Source organism: Thalassophryne amazonica, chromosome 4, assembly GCF_902500255.1.
Source record: "Thalassophryne amazonica chromosome 4, fThaAma1.1, whole genome shotgun sequence".
Taxonomy (NCBI): Eukaryota; Metazoa; Chordata; class Actinopteri; order Batrachoidiformes; family Batrachoididae; genus Thalassophryne; species Thalassophryne amazonica.
In genome coordinates this window covers 90,202,867-90,220,344 of record NC_047106.1, presented here as the reverse complement: position 1 = coordinate 90,220,344, position 17,478 = coordinate 90,202,867, and the positions used below count along the sequence as shown (strand labels likewise).

The following is a 17,478-nucleotide window of genomic DNA, read 5'->3' as shown; positions in this document are numbered from 1 at the left end:
TCAAACTGTGCGACAAAACCACATGGTTTAAAAGTTCAGGCACAGGATTCATGTTCTCACACTGTACAGCCCGATGCTCTGATGCGATCTGACTGTTCACATTGTACCTTCAAAAACCACACGTAGGGGTCGCGTTTCTTTTAAAAAAAAAAATTATTTCATGCCTATCAGCGCGCACATTGAGTGAAATCAGGTGGGTGGAGACTGAGCGCATATGCGCGCGCGCGCACACAGCAATGTGATTCATGAGAGGACAAAAAAGAAAACATAAACATTCATAACAAGTGTTGCTACTTACACTGTTGTATAAATAAACTATATTTCATATGGAGTCATACAGCTGCGCAAGGTGTAGCAACTTATTCCCTCATCTGTCGTGAATCCTGTTGTTGTCTGCTGTGTGTGTGTGTGTGTGCGCGCGTGCATATGCGTTCAGTCTCCCCCCACCTGATTCCACTCACTGTGCGCACTGATAGGCATGAACTTTAATATGATATTAGGTTATTGCGAGGGAACACAATAAAAAAAAAACACAAGACTTTACATGAGGTCACTGTTTGCTCTCTCCGGTGTTTGCACACGCACAGTGCGCGATGTAATCAGCACGTAGACGCTTGTAGCGCTGCTTCAGCAGCGCGGAACCCTCACGAGTCACGACAGCCGACCAAAATATCAAGCAGGGTTGATATTCATCCGACCATATGATTCCCCATCGGGAGGTGGTCGTGAGATGTTAAACGCAGCTCGTTACTCCATGTAGACTGCACGACGCAGGACGCACGATTAAGCTGAAACTCGGCGCGATCCAAAAAATTCTCGCAGGAGTGAAAAATTGGCTGAAACAGGGCCAAAAATGGTGAGTTAACAATACCGTTCTTGTTTTAACTAACTAGCTTTTACTTTCTATTATAAGCCACCCAATTTTCACAGTCAGTCAGCACATAAATGCTGGATTGAAATGCCACAGCAGAATTCTTATTATTGCTGTGCGCTGGCGGTTTTTGGGCCGGTTGGATATGAAACTCCCGGGCTGAAAAATGTTCCCAGCACGCCCTTGGCTTCCTCCCTCTTCCAAAGATAAACTGGCATCCTGACAGGAACTCAGGCATCACATTTGTGTGTTGCACAGTACTGAATGGGGAACAGTAAAAATGTGTTCCATGTGTATTTCCTGCAACCACATCTCATTAATAAAGTTGAATATTTCCCAGCTTTTGATTGTTTATGAACTTTGTGACGATTTGAATAAAACTGAAATTATGAATTGAATCAGAATCAGAATCAGAAGAAGTTTATTGCCATTGCCAGTGAACAGGATTCACAGACTAGGAATTTGCTTCGGTACAATGGTGCAACATTAAGAAGAGATAAAATGCTAAGATAAAATATAACATGTGTCAAAATAAGATAAAATCTAAGATAAAAAAAGAAATATGAAATATGAAAGGCTGTGTGCAACAGAAAAACAGAGAAACAGAAAAAACAGTGCAGTGGGAGGAGTGCAATTAAAAACCAAAGTACACTGTCTAAATTGACCCGTGATAAAATGATAAAGTGACAGAGTTAAGCTTAAGGTGACTGAGTTATGAGGAGTTCATGAGTCTAATGGCAGAGGGGAAGAAACTGTTCTTATGGCGGGAGGTTCTGGTCCGGATGGACCGTAGCCTCCTGCCCGAGGGGAGTGGTTTGAACAGACCGTGTGCAGGGTGAGAAGGGTCAGCTGTGATCCGACCTGCTCGGCCCAGAGTCCTGGAGACGTGTAGGTCGTGGAGAGATGGAAGGCTACAGCCGATCACCTTCTCAGCAGAGGCCACAATGCGCTGCAGTCTGTGTCTGTCCCTGGCTGTGGCCCCGGCATACCACACCGTGATGAAGGAGCAGAGGATGGACTCGATGATGGCCGTGTAGAACTGCACCATCAGCTGGACAGGCAGCTTGGCCTTTTTCAGCTGCCGCAGGAAGTACATCCTCTGCTGGGCCTTCTTGATGAGGGAGCTGATGGTTGACTCCCACTTGAGGTCCTGGGTGATGGTGGTGCCGAGGAAGCGGTGACAGACCACAGTGGTGATGGGGCTGTTGGTGAGGGCGAGGGAGGGCGAGGGGGCTGTGGCTTTCCTGAAGTCCACGATCATCTCCACTGTTTTCTGGGTGTTGAGCTCCAAGTTGTTGCTGCTGCACCAGGTCACCAGCCGGTCCACCTCCCTCCTGTAGACAGACTCATCCCCATCCGAAATGAGTCCGATGAGGGTGGTGAGGAAATTGCAGTCACTGCAAATTAAATTCATTTCAATTACTTTCTGCACTCAGTAATCAGAAATGTATCTGTGTGTGGTGAAAGTGCTGAACTTGGAGACATGTGTTGTGAAAGTGAAATGACACAGACCCACAACAGGGGGCGTAAATGAACGGACAATGGAAATGCCAAAATATAACAATTTAATGTTGTGAAATGTGCACAACGGAATACAGATGCTGCTTTTAGAAAACAGTTAATTAAATCACAGGTGGCGTGTGGGCAGGCTCGAGGATAGGAGACGCCTGTCCAGAGAAGAGCCGGGCCCCACACGGCTTCCACTCCCAACGGAGACCTGCAACACACTGGAGCCACCAAGTCCTGAGTCCCCAGGTGGCCACTGCCTCCAGCTGTCAGATCTGGTACTGCTAGCAGGAAGAACAAACAGGTTATGGTGGGCGTGCGAACACCCAGCAAACAGTCAGCAATATCACAGTTCCTTCCTGAGGAAAAAGTCCTCCACTCCCAGGTAGCAGGAAAACTGAGTACGTGCAGTGCCTAATGTAATACTTAGAAAATTGAGGAGTGGATGGAGGAGTGGAAGCTCCTCTTCACCCAGGAGCGCTCTTCGGGTCCGTAACCCTCACAGTCCACCAGATACTGAAACCCCCGGCCCTTTCGACGGACGTCCAGGAGCCTGCGAACCATCCATGCGGGCTCCCCGTCGATGATCCGGGCAGGAGGCGGCGCCGGTCTGGGGGTGCAGAGGGTTGAGGTGTGGTGTGGTTTAATCCTGGAAACGTGGAACACTGGATGGATCCGCAGTGAAGTTGCAGCTGCCAGCTTCACTGCGGATCCATCCAGTGTTCCACGTTCCGGGCTGAGGACTATGAGGATCTAAATGGTCCGATGAAGCGGTCCTTCAGCTTGGGAGAGTCCACTTGCAGGGGAATGTCCTTGGTCGAAAGCCACACCTCCTGCCCGGGCTGGTATGCAGGGGCCGGGGAACGCCGGCGGTCTGCATGGGCCTTAGCCCTCACCCGGGCATTTAGCAGGGCAGAGTGGACCGTGCGCCACACCTGACGGCACCTCCGTAGGTTGGGCCTGGACCGAGGGCACACTGACCTCTCCCTCCACAATCGGGAACAATGGGGGCTGGTACCCCAAGCACACTTCAAACGGGGAGAGGCCGGTAGCAGAGGACACTTGGCTATTATGAGCGTACTCGATCCAGGCCAGATGGTTGCTCCAGGCCGTCGGGTGTGCGGAGGTCATGCAGCGGAGGGCCTGCTCCAGTTCCTGGTTCACCTGCTCTGCCTGTCCATTTGTTTTGGGGATGGTACCCAGATGAGAGGCTCATGGTGGCCCCCAGTTCCCTGCAGAAACTCCTCCAGACTTGTGAGGAGAACTGAGGACCACGGTCTGAGACGATGTTGTTCGGGATCCCATGCAGACGTACGACATGGTGGACCAGGAGGTCTGCTGTCTCCTGGGCCGTCGGGAGCTTCAGGAGGGCCATAAAGTGGGCCGCCTTGGAGAACTGGTCCACTATCGTGAGGATGGTCGTCATGCCCTGGGACGGCAGGAGGCCCGTGACGAAGTGCAGGCCAATGTGGGACCAGGGGCAATGAGGCACAGGCAACGGCTGGAGGAGTCCTTGTCCTTTTCTATGATCCACCTTGTCCCTGGCGCAGGTGGTACAGGCCTGGACATACTCGCAGACGTCGGCTTCCATTGACGCCCACGATAGTGGACTCGGTATAATGGTGTCCGGTGGATCTGACAGCTCTGTCCCGACTTCCCTCCTCGTGCACCCGGGACAGTGCATCAGACCGTTGTTCTTGGTCCCGGGGCGGTATGTGTCTGGAAGTCAAAATGACCGAAGAACGTGACCACGGCCTTGCCTGGGATTCAGACTCTTGGCGGTTCCGGATGTATTCCAGGTCCGATGGTCCGTGAAAACGTAATGGTACCGGCAGCTCCTCCAACAGGGTGTCTCCACTCCTCAAGGGCCTCTTTCAACCGCAGGGAGATTCCCAATTGCCGACGTGATAGTTCCTTTCAGCCGGGGTCAACCTGCGGGAAAAATAGGCCAAGGTCTTCTTGTGCCTTCTCAGGATCCGGGGAGAAGATGAGAATATCGTCCAGGTATACAAAGACGAACCGATGCAGGAAGTCCCACAATACGTCATTTACCAAGGCTTGGAACATCGCGGGCACATTTGTGAGGCTGAACGGCATGACCAGGTACTCAAAGTGACCTAACGTGGTGTTGAATGCCGTCTTCCACTCGGATCCAAACCAGGTGATATGCATTTCTAAGATCCAACTTTGTGAAGATTTGGGCACCATGCAAGGGTGTGAACACTGAATCTAACAGAGGTAACGGGTATCAATCAATCAATCAATTTTTTTATATAGCGCCAAATCACAACAAACAGTTGCCCCAAGGCACTTTATATTGTAAGGCAAGGCCATACAATAATTATGTAAAACCCCAACGGTCAAAACGACCCCCTGTGAGCAAGCACTTGGCTACAGTGGGAAGGAAAAACTCCCTTTTAACAGGAAGAAACCTCCAGCAGAACCAGGCTCAGGGAGGGGCAGTCATCTGCTGGGACTGGTTGGGGCTGAGGGAGAGAACCAGGAAAAAGACATGCTGTGGAGGGGAGCAGAGATCGATCACTAATGATTAAATGCAGAGTGGTGCATATAGAGCAAAAAGAGAAAGAAACAATGCATCATGGGAACCCCCCAGCAGTCTACGTCTATAGCAGCATAACTAAGGGATGGTTCAGGGTCACCTGATCCAGCCCTAACTATAAGCTTTAGCAAAAAGGAAAGTTTTAAGCCTAATCTTAAAAGTAGAGAGGGTGTCTGTCTCCCTGATCCGAATTGGGAGCTGGTTCCACAGGAGAGGAGCCTGAAAGCTGAAGGCTCTGCCTCCCATTCTACTCTTACAAACCCTAGGAACTACAAGTAAGCCTGCAGTCTGAGAGCGAAGCGCTCTATTGGGGTGATATGGTACTATGAGGTCCCTAAGATAAGATGGGACCTGATTATTCAAAACCTTATAAGTAAGAAGAAGAATTTTAAATTCTATTCTAGAATTAACAGGAAGCCAATGAAGAGAGGCCAATATGGGTGAGATATGCTCTCTCCTTCTAGTCCCCGTCAGTACTCTAGCTGCAGCATTTTGAATTAACTGAAGGCTTTTTAGGGAACTTTAGGACAACCTGATAATAATGAATTACAATAGTCCAGCCTAGAGGAAATAAATGCATGAATTAGTTTTTCAGCATCACTCTGAGACAAGACCTTTCTGATTTTAGAGATACTGCGTAATGCAAAAAAGCAGTCCTACATATTTGTTTTAATATGCCTCTTTGAATGACATATCCTGATCAAAAATGACTCCACGATTTCTCACAGTATTACTAGAGCTCAGGGTAATGCCATCCAGAGTAAGGATCTGGTTAGACACCATGTTTCTAAGATTTGTGGGGCCAAGTACAATAACTTCAGTTTTATCTGAGTTTAAAAGCAGGAAATTAGAGGTCATCCATGTCTTATGTCTGTAAGACAATCCTGCAGTTTAGCTAATTGGTGTGTGTCCTCTGGCTTCATGGATAGATAAAGCTGGGTATCATCTGCGTAACAATGAAAATTTAAGCAATACCATCTAATAATACTGCCTAAGGGAAGCATGTATAAAGTGAATAAAATTGGTCCTAGCACAGAACCTTGTGGAACTCCATAATTAACTTTAGTCTGTGAAGAAGATTCCCCATTTACATGAACAAATTATAATCTATTAGACAAATATGATTCAAACCACCGCAGCGCAGTGCCTTTAATACCTATGGCATGCTCTAATCTCTGTAATAAAATTTTATGGTCAACAGTATCAAAAGCAGCACTGAGGTCTAACAGAACAAGCACAGAGATGAGTCCACTGTCCGAGGCCATAAGAAGATCATTTGTAACCTTCACTAATGCTGTTTCTGTACTATGATGAATTCTAAAACCTGACTGAAACTCTTCAAATAGACCATTCCTCTGCAGATGATCAGTTAGCTGTTTTACAACTACCCTTTCAAGAATTTTTGAGAGAAAAGGAAGGTTGGAGATTGGCCTATAATTAGCTAAGATAGCTGGGTCAAGTGATGCCTTTTTAAGTAATGGTTTAATTACTGCCACCTTAAAAGCCTGTGGTACATAGCCAACTAACAAAGATAGATTGATCATATTTAAGATCGAAGCATTAAATAATGGTAGGGCTTCCTTGAGCAGCCTGGTAGGAATGGGGTCTAATAAACATGTTGATGGTTTGGATGAAGTAACTAATGAAAATAACTCAGACAGAACAATCGGAGAGAAAGAGTCTAACCAAATACCCGGCATCACTGAAAGCAGCCAAAGATAACGATACGTCTTTGGGATGGTTATGAGTAATTTTTTCTCTAATAGTTAAAATTTTGTTAGCAAAGAAAGTCATGAAGTCATTACTAGTTAAGTTAATGGAATACTCAGCTCAATAGAGCTCTGACTCTTTGTCAGCCTGGCTACAGTGCTGAAAAGAAACCTGGGTTGTTCTTATTTTCTTCAATTAGTGATGAGTAGAAAGATGTCCTAGCTTTACGGAGGGCTTTTTTATAGAGCAACAGACTCTTTTTCCAGGCTAAGTGAAGATCTTCTAAATTAGTGAGACGCCATTTCCTCTCCAACTTACGGGTTATCTGCTTTAAGCTACGAGTTTGTGAGTTATACCACGGAGTCAGGCACTTCTGATTTAAAGCTCTCTTTTTCAGAGGAGCTACAGCATCCAAAGTTGTCTTCAATGAGTTGCGAACCGTGATTTCATTCAGCCCTCTGTAGTCAATGCATGGACGAAGTCCGCCGTCTTTCTTGCCCACAAAAAAGAAACCAGCACCCATCGGGGAGGTGGAGTTCCGGATCAGCCTGGCAGCTAAAGAGTCCTGGATGTAGGTCCTCCATTGATTCGCAGCTCAGGATGTGAGAGGTTGTACAGCCTGCTGGATGGGTACTCAAACTGCACAATCGTACGGATGATGCGGGGGTAGCGTGAGCGCCAGATCTTTGCTGAAAACATCAGCGAGATCGTGGTACTCAGCTGGCACCACCGCCAGATTGGGGGGGGACTTGAACCTTCTCTTTAGCAGTCACACCGGGTGGAACCGAGGATCCCAAACACTCTTGGTGGCAGGTTTCGCTCCACTGAGCCACAACCCCAGACAGCCAATCTATCCAGGGATTGTGTTTAACCATCCATGGAAAGCCCAAAATAACTCAGGAGGTAGAAGGTGTTACAAAAAAACACAGTCTCCTCCCTGTGATTCCCAGACACAACCAATGTTACGGGCTGTGTCTGGTGTGTGATTAGTGGAAGAAGGTGCCATCTAGTGCCCATACCTTCAATGGTGAAGGAAGGGCCACTAGAGGGGAGCCCTACTTCCTTTGCCCATCTGCTGTCCAGCAGATTTCCTTCCGACCCCGTGTCTACCAGTGCTGGGGCGTGAAGGGTTAGAGCTCCACTCAGGATCGTAACGGATTCGTGCAGATTTACGTGCACGCCCCACGTGCATGTTGTGACCCACCCTTAGCCCAGTCTCTAAGGGTGAGTGTTGTTGTTTTGACCATTTGGGGCAGTTTTTCTGTGTGTGCTCAGTTGAGCTGCAATGAAAACACTCCCACAGGCCAGCGTCCTTTGTCTGTGATCTGATTTTCCTTTTGGCCCTGTTCATTTCCATAGCAATCAGCAGGGGAGCTGTCGTCAACGTGAATGGCTCTGGCTTTGGAGCGTGGGAAAGGCGGGTGCCTGTTTGGACCCGGAAGGAAGAGGGACGGCTCGTACCTGACCATAGCCCTTCGTCTCGCTCCCGTGGGGGACGTTCTGCTATTCGTTTGTCTAACCGTATTACCAGGTCGATAAGCCCATCCAAATCCTGCGGCTCGTCCTTGTGCCACCAGGTACTCCTTAAGGACCAGAGACAGTCCGTTTACAAAGGCAGAGCGGAGCGCTACAGTATCCAGCCACTCTCGCTGCCGTGCGGAAGTCGACTGCATATTCGACTGCGCTCCGACGCCCCTGTCTTATTGACAGCAGCACACTTGAAGCAGTCTCGCCTCTATTAGGGTGAGTCGAACAACCTGTCGGAACTCCTCACAAACTCAGTGTATGCTGATAGAAGCCATGAGTTCTGTTCCCATAGCGCCATAGCCCCAGGCACATGCCTCACCCTCGAAGCAAATTCATGACATAAGCCACCCGGCTGGAGTCCTGACGCGTATATATGGGACATTGTACAAAGACGAGCGAACACTGGATTAAGAAGTCTGCGCACGTCTCGACACAACCTCCGTACGGTTCCGGACGGCTTATGTATGTTTCAGGGGACGGGGGGGTTCGTTGAACGACCACTGGAGTATCTGTATTCGGCACCAGGTCAGCAGGAGGAGGTGCTGCAGCTGCGCCCTGCATGCGCGCTTCCACCTGCGCGGTGAGAGCCTCCATCCTCCGATTGAGCAGGACGTCGGCTCGGTCACTAAATCCAACCGAGCAGTGAAGGCGGTTAAGATCTGCTGCAAACTCACCTAACACGCCTCCGCTGGCATCTGCGCACCTTGCGTTTCCATTGATTGTTCAATCGATGGCTGATGCCCCTCGGGATCCATGATGTTTGGCCGAGAAATCCTGTTGTGAAAGTGAAATCAATCAATCAATCAACTTTTTTCTTATATAGCACCAAATCACAACCAAACAGTTGCCCCAAGGCGCCTCCAATGACACTGACCCACAACAGGGGGCGTAAATGAACGGACAATGGAAATGCCAAAATATAACAATTTAATGATGTGAAATGTACACAACGGAATACAGATGCTGCTTTTAGATAACAGTTAATTAATCACAGGTGATGTGTGGGCAGGCTCAAGGATAGGAGATGCCTGTCCAAGAGAGAGCCGGGCCCCACACGGCTTCCACTGCGAACAGAGACCTGCAACACACTGGAGCCACCAAGTCCTGAGTCCCCAGGTGGCCACTGCCTCCAGCTGTCAGATCTGGTACTGCTGGCGGGAAGAACAAACAGGTTATGGTGAGCATGCGAACACCCAGCAAACAGTCAGCAATATCACAGTTCCTTCCTGAGGAAAAAGTCCTCCACTCCCAGGTAGCAGGAAAACTGAGTATGTGCAGTGCCTAATGTAATACTTAGGAAATTGATGAGTGGAAACGCCAGCTCCTCCCAATTCCCACAAAACCAGCTCCAAGCTGTAAGTATACAGAAGGTTACGACTGCAAAGAGTTCAGAAGCAAATATGTGCGTACGGCACAGAAACGGCTGAGAGGTTTACCTGTTGGGTAAGCTGATTTCTCGGCAGAGAGGTGGAGTTGCTCCCCGGCTTTTATGGGATGGTTGGATGATGAATAGATGAGTGTCAGCTGTCACTACTGGTGTTGTTCCTGCGAGGCGGCTGTGCCCTCTGGTGCCTGAAGCCTGCCATTCAGGCAGGGCGCTCTCTGGTGTTGGGCCAGCAGTACCTCCTCTTCAGCGGCCCACACAACAACATGTCTGTAATAACATTTGTTTCTCTGTGACATTCATTTCTCTGGTCCTCTGCACTTGTCACTGTGTGTATATGTGTGACTTAGATGCCAACCAGTTATCAACAGTGATGACTAGATCAATCAATCAATCAACTTTTTCTTATAGCACCAAATCACACAACAGTTGCCCCAAGGCGCTCCACATTGCAAGGCAAGGCCATACAATAATTATGAAAAACCCCAACGGTCAAAACGACCCCTATGAGCAAGCACTTGGCCACAGTGGGAAGGAAAAACTCCCTTTTAACAGAAGAAACCTCCAGCAGAACCAGGCTCAGGGAGGGGCAGTCTTCTGCTGAGACTGGTTGGAGCTGAGGGAAAGAACCAGGAAAAAGAGATCGATCACTAATGATTAAATGCAGAGTGATGCATACGGAGCAAAAGAGAAAAAAACAGTGCATCATGGGAACCCCCCCACAGTCTATGTCTAAAGCAACATAACCAAGGGATGGTCCAGGGTCACCCGATCCAGCCCTAACTATAAGCCTTAGCGAAAAGGAAAGTTTTAAGCCTAATCTTAAAAGTAGAGAGGGTATCTGTCTCCCTGATCTGAATTGGGAGCTGGTTCCAGCCCTGAAAGCTGACTCTGCCTCCCATTCTACTCTTACAAACCCTAGGAACTACAAGTAAGCCCGCAGTCTGAGAGCGAAGCACTCTAATGGGGTAATATGGTACTACGAGGTCCCTAAGATAAGATGGGACCTGATTATTCAAACCTTAAAGTAAAGAAGAATTTTAAATTCTATTCTAGCATTAACAGGAAGCCAATGAAGGGAGGCCAACACGGGTGAGATATGCTCTCTCCTGCTAGTCCCCGTCAGTACTCTAGCTGCAGCATTCTGAACCAACTGAAGGCTTTTTAGGGAACTTTTAGGACAACCTGATAATAATGAATTACAATAGTCCAGCCTAGAGGAAATAAATGCATGAATTAATTTTTCAGCATCACTCTGAGACAAGACCTTTCTGATTTTAGAGATATTGCGTAAATGCAAAAAGGCAGTCCTACATATTTGTTTAATATGCGCTTTGAATGACATATCCTGATCAAATACTAAAGACCTTGATACTAGGTCTTTTTTGTTTTCTGTTCTGTGACTGTGACCTGTTCTCCTGTTTTCTGCATGGCTTTCTTCGGGCAACTCGATCATGCAGCCCATCCATCCATCCATCCATCCATCCATCCATCCATCCATCCATCCATCCATCCATCCATCCATCCATCCATCCATCCATCCATCCATCCATCCATCCATCCATTTTCTTCCGGTTTATCCGGAGTCGGGTCACGGGGGCAGCAGCTCAAGCAAAGCCGCCCAGACCTCCCGATCCACACACACCTCCCCCAGCTCCTCCGGGGGAACCCCAAGGCGTTCCCAAGCCAATCGAGAGATGTAATCCTTCCAGCGTGTCCTGGGTCTTCCCCGGGGCCTCCTCCCAATGGGACGTGCCCGGAACACCTCTCCAGCGAGGCGTCCAGGGGGCATCCGGAAAAGATGCCCAAGCCACCTCAACTGACTCCTTTCGACGTGGAGGAGCAGCGGCTCGACTCCGAGCTCCTCCCGAGTGACTGAGCTCCTCACCCTATCTCTAAGGGAGCGCCCAGCCACCCTGCGGAGGAAACTCATCTCGGCCGCTTGTACCCGCGATCTCGTTCTTTCAGTTATGAGCCAAATCTCATGACCATAGGTGAGGATCGGAACGTAGATCGATCGGTAAATCGAGAGCTTTGCCCCCCTACTCAGCTCTCTCTTCACCATGACAGTCCGATACAGTGACCGCATCACTGCAGACGCTGCACCGATCCGTCTATCGATCTCACGCTCCATCCGTCCCTCACTCCTGAATAAGACCCCGAGATACTTAAACTCCACTTGAGGCAAGGACACTCCACCGACCTGAAGAGGGCAAAGCACCTTTTTCCGGTCGAGAACCATGGCCTCGGATTTGGAGGTGCTGATTTTCATCCCGGATGCCTCACACTCGACTGCAAACTGCCACAGTGCATGCTGAAGGTCCTGATTTGACGAAGCCAACAGAACCACATCGTCCGCAAACAGCAGAGACGAGATTCTGTGGTTCCCAAACCAGACCCCCTCTACACCCTGGCTGCACCTAGAAATTCTGTCCATAAAAATAATGAACAGAACATGTGACAAAGGGCAGCCCTGGCGGAGGCCAACGTGTACTGGAAACAGGTTTGACTTACTACCGGCAATGTGAACCAAGCTCCTGCTGCGTCGTACAGGGACCGGATAGCCCTTAGCAAAGGACCCCGGACCCCGTACTCCCGGAGCACTCCCCACAGGGTGCCCCGAGGGACACGGTCGAACGCCTTCTCCAGATCCACAGAACACATGTGGACTGGTTGGGCAAACTCCCATGAACCCTCGAGCACCCGATGGACCGTGTAGAGCTGGTCCAGTGTGCTGCGACCAGGACGAAAACCACACTGCTCCTCCTGATCCGAGGTCGACCATTGGTTTTTTTCTCCTCTCCAGTACTCTGGAATAGACCTTACCGGGGAGGCTAGGTGTGATCTCCCCCATAGTTGGAACACACCCTCCGGTTCCCCTTCTTAAACAGAGGGACCACCACCCCGGTCTGCCAATCCACAGGCACTGTCCCCGATCGCCACGCGATGTTGCAGAGGCGTGTCAGCCAAGACAGTCCCACAACATCCAGAGACTTAAGGTACTCAGGACGGATTTCATCCATGCCAGTAACCTTGCCACCGAGGAGCTTTCCAACCACCTCGGTGACTTCTGCCTGGGTAATGGATGAGTCCGCCTCTGGGTCCCCAGTCTCTGCCTCCTCTTCAGAAGACGTGACGATGGGATTGAGGAGATCCTCGAAGTACTCCTTCCTCATGCAGCCCATTTTTCTTTAAGTGCCTCCATATTGTGCATCTTGAAACAGCCACACCACTTTCTTTCAGAGAGTCCAATATTTCAGCTGAAGTTATTTGTGGGTTTTTCTTTGGATCATGAACAATTTTACTGGCAGTTGTTGGTGAAAATTTTGTTGGTCTATCTGACCATGGTTTTGTTTCCAACAGAATTCCACATTTTCCACTTGTTGAGTTTGAACACTGTGAGTTGAGTTTGAGTTTGAACACTGCTGATTGGCATTCTCGTTCCCTTGTATATCTTTTTCATATCCTATTCCTGTTTTATACAGTTCAATTCTTTGGCAATTATTTTGCTTTCTTTATGACTCAGAAACCAAAAATGTCAGTGCAGCACTGGATGAAAGATACAAGGGTTTGTCAGGAGCACAGAAACGTACAGACCTTTTATACACACTCATTGAGTACAAGAAAACAGATCACAGCTGAACAGTTACCTTTAGTAACCATTCAAACCAGTTTGTGTCAACTTGTGTGCATGGTATCAGGCCAAAATCACTAGGCTATGTAAACTTTTGATCAGTGTTATTTTTTGTTTAGTATCTGTTGTCATTATGATTTAAAAAGAGTAAACACAGTTGTTTGACAATAAATGGCTTCACACAACCACTGACCATAAGTAAAAAAAAGTTTGTGAAATCATTCATATTCTATGAATAATGGGCAAAAAAATCAAAAATTCTGCCAGTGTATGTACACCTTTGAGCACAACTGGATTCTTCTCTGTGATTTGTCTCCTTACCCATTCCCTCCTTTTCTTACTTACATGTGGCTTTTGGATCATTTGATATTTATTTGCTCTGAGTTGGCACTGTGTTCACTTTTAGTTTTCCTTCATTTGTCTCTTGGTTTATCTAATCAGCATTTTGTTCATCTGTTCTTGGGTTCCACTGTGGTTCTAGGCATTTTGTAAATTGCACATGTCTTTGTCATCACTGTTCTGATGTGATTTGTACACCTGCTAGTCATTTTCTGCTGCTATTAAGCCATTTCCATTTGCCATTCGTTGGCAGTCAATTACGTTTGTCTTGTCATTCCGCCATGCACCCTGTCAGTCTCCAGTTATCCTGTTTGTAAGTCTGTATACCCAGCCATGCTTTCTGTCACTTGTTTTTTGATTACTCACTCGGTTGGTCTTTTGTGTAGTCTTTTGTGGGTTGGAATTTTTTGTGTCACACTGGATCATCCCGGTCACTTCTGTATACTACTGTTACCTGTGGAAATTAAAGTATTTTGGTTTTTACACTTAACCCTTTGTGTTCTGGCTGCCTTCTATCTTGGGGTCCAATCCTAGATCTGAGTGGTTAAACCACATCACCAACTCCACATCAGTCTTTCTTGAGCCAAACGTCAGTCTTGCCATACTCAATAATACATTCTGGCTTCAAGACATTCTGACTTAGCATTTTTTTTTCTTAGCATCAGTAGGTGAGAAATGTGATGGATATCCAGTAGTGTTCAGAATAATAGTAGTGCTATGTGACTAAAAAGATTAATCCAGGTTTTGAGTATATTTCTTATTGTTACATGGGAAACAAGGTACCAGTAGATTAAGTAGATTCTCACAAATCCAACAAGACCAAACATTCATGATATGCACACTCTTAAGGCTATGAAATTGGGCTATTACTAAAAAAAGCAGAAAAAGGGGTGTTCACAATAATAGTAGCATCTGCTGTTGACGCTACAAAGTCAAAACTATTATGTTCAAACTGCTTTTTTAGCAATCCTGTGAATCACTAAATTAGTATTTAGTTGTATAACCACAGTTTTTCATGATTTCTTCACATCTGGGAGGCATTAATTTTGTTGGTTTGGAACCAAGATTTTGCTCGTTTACTAGTGTGCTTGGGGTCATTGTCTTGTTGAAACACCCATTTCAAGGGCACGTCCTCTTCAGCTTTAGGCAACATGACCTCTTCAAGTAGTTTGACATATCCAAACTGATCCATGATACCTGGTATGCTGTATATAGGCCCAACACCATAGTAGGAGAAACATTCCCATATCATGATGCTTGCACCACCATGCTTCACTGTCTTCACTGTGAACTGTGGCTTGAATTCAGAGTTTGGGGGTCGACTCACAAACTGTCTGCGGCCCTTGGACCCAAAGAGAACAGTTTTACTCTAATCAGTCCACAAAATATTCCTCCATTTTTCTTTAGGCCAGTTGATGTGTTCTTTGGCAAATTGTAACCTCTTCTGCACATGTCTTTTATTTAACAGCGGGACTTTGTGGGGGATTCTTGCAAATAAATTCGCTTCACACAGGCATCTTCTAACTGTCACAGCACTTACACGTAACTCTAGACTGTCTTTGATCATCCTGGAACTGATCAATGGGTTGGCCTTTGCCATTCTGGTTATTCTTCTATCCATTTTAATGGTTGTTTTCCATTTTCTTCCACACGTCTCTGGTTTTTTGTCCATTTTAAAGCATTGGAGATCATTGTAGATGAACAGCCTATAATTTTTTGCACCTACGTATAAGTTTTCCCCTCTCCAATCAACTTTTTAATCAAACTATGCTGTTCTTCTGAACAATGTCTTGAATATCCCATTTTCCTCAGGCTTTCAAAGAGAAAAGCACGTTCAACAGGTGCTGACTTCATCCTTACATAGGGGACACCTGATTCACACCTGTTTGTTCCACAAAATTGGCGAACTCACTGATGGAATGCCACACTACTATTATTGGAGTGCACCATGTCCTCTGTGGTGGGCTTCTCCCTGGTTCTGGGCTACATTGGCCTGTTGGCCTGCTCCTGCCTCCTTTTGGCTTTTTTGCAAGAAAACTTCCTGATAATTTCAGCGAGGCCAAACTGATCACCTTCAGTATGTTGATTTTTTGTGCTGTTTGGGTGGCATTTGTACCTGCTTACATCAGCTCTCCTGGAAAGTACACTGTTGCTGTAGAGATCTTTGCAATCCTGGCCTCCAGCTATGGTTTACTGGTGTGTATCTTTGCTCCAAAGTGTTTCATTATTATTTTCAGGCCTGAGAAAAACACCAAGAAACACCTGATGTCTAGACAGCCATGAAGCTGTTAAATTGTTATCCGACACATTTAATTTTCATCTGTCTTCCTTTATTCCCATTGAATTTATTACTGGATCTTCACTCGTTTCTTTCATCATCCGAAGCAATGTCCGTTTCTGTTGACAGCAGCATGTCTGGATCAGTTGTTGGTTTCATCAACAGCTGTATTGATCTGCAGGAAGGTTTTTTCCACTTCATGGAGAAATTGCATCTGAACATACATTGCTGATAAAAAAAAAAAAAAAAAATACAACTCATATCGCTACTACATGCTTTTAGTGTTTTCCAACATCAAATCCAAATAATACCAGTTGCAAAGCTAAAAATGTCATATTTAGTCTCAATGTAAAGACATAACATTTCAGAAATAATTATAAAACCAAAATAATTGCATTGCATAAAGTCTTGCCATTTCCCCCTTTGTTGATGTATGTTATTCCAGTATGAGTCACACCTGACTCAAACCATCAAAAATGTGTACAATTTTTATTATTTCAATACAGACAATAAAAACAACAGAGCATAGACTTTGTATATGGGCTGATTTACAATCAGGGTACATAGGTTGATTTTACAGCTAAAGTTTTGTGTAATGACAAGGTGGAAATGACCAACAAAATTTGGTTTGCCACTACTGGTCTATCAGCAGCTATGGTCATTTGGTTTCATATCCCCATTTGTTAACCAGCAGAACTCTAATATACCAGTTTTTACCAAAATATCTGTGTCATTTCCATGATGTCAAATTTTGATTGCCTGCCAGAACTATTATTTATTTACCAGATAACCACTAAATGAACTAATTTCCCTATCAAAGCCTACTGTATAACAATCTACCTCTCAGGATTATTGCCCAGTGGTGAAACAACTTGAAACAGGCATTGATGATGCCTGGGTGGCACAGTGATTTGGTGGTTAGCACTGGTGCCTCACAGCAAGAAGGTTGTGGGATTGATTCCTGGCCTTTCTCTGTGTGGAGTTTGTATGTTCTCCTCGTGTCTGTGTGGGTTTCCTCTGGGCACTCTGGTTTCTTCCACAATCAAAAATGAAAAACATGCTTATTTAGTGTCTGCTCCTTTCTCTGCCATTGATCAAGGCAACATGTACATCTGGAGTTGGTCCCCGGGCTCTGGACTGTGGCTGCCCACTGCTCCTAGAGATTGGATTGTGTCTAACTGTAACTAGGATGGGTTAAATGGAGAGGAAAATTTTGTTGTATGCATGTATATATGTGCAATGACAATAAAGACTCTATTCTATTAACAAAAATGTCATCTCCAGAAAAAGAGTGTATTTCAAATTCAAGCATCAGTGTTATGTGAATAATCTTTTTTTTTTTTTGCTTGAAAGCGGTAATCACTATGTGTGATGCCACAAAAGGATGTGTACCTAATTTATTAAAAGATTATACTGTCGGCTTCTGATAAACCAGTTCCACTTTCAGCACCACAAGGGCTGCTGGGTAAATTCAAGGATCACAAACACACAAGAACACATGAAAAATGAATGAATAAAAAAAAATAAACATAGTATTAGAAGTCACAGTTTATCTCTGTATTAGATACACCGTCATTTAAGAACTAAAAAGCTTCTGCTTTTTTCACACGCTTTCAACCCTGTGGCTTAAACAACCGAAATACATCCATTAATGCATTGATTGGCAGAG

The 17,478-nt window shown here is 46.2% G+C and overlaps 1 long non-coding RNA gene across 1 annotated transcript; it reads right to left on the bottom strand.

Annotated features, from left to right (window-relative positions):
* Window positions 1-5,637: 5,637 nt before the first annotated feature.
* On the bottom strand, window positions 5,638-17,207 carry LOC117508475. The gene is made up of 4 exons (XR_004560103.1): window positions 17,077-17,207; window positions 14,661-14,663; window positions 12,856-12,862; window positions 5,638-5,647 (listed from the first exon to the last, which is right to left on the bottom strand). It is a non-coding gene; the product is annotated as an uncharacterized LOC117508475 (long non-coding RNA).
* Window positions 17,208-17,478: the final 271 nt, after the last annotated feature.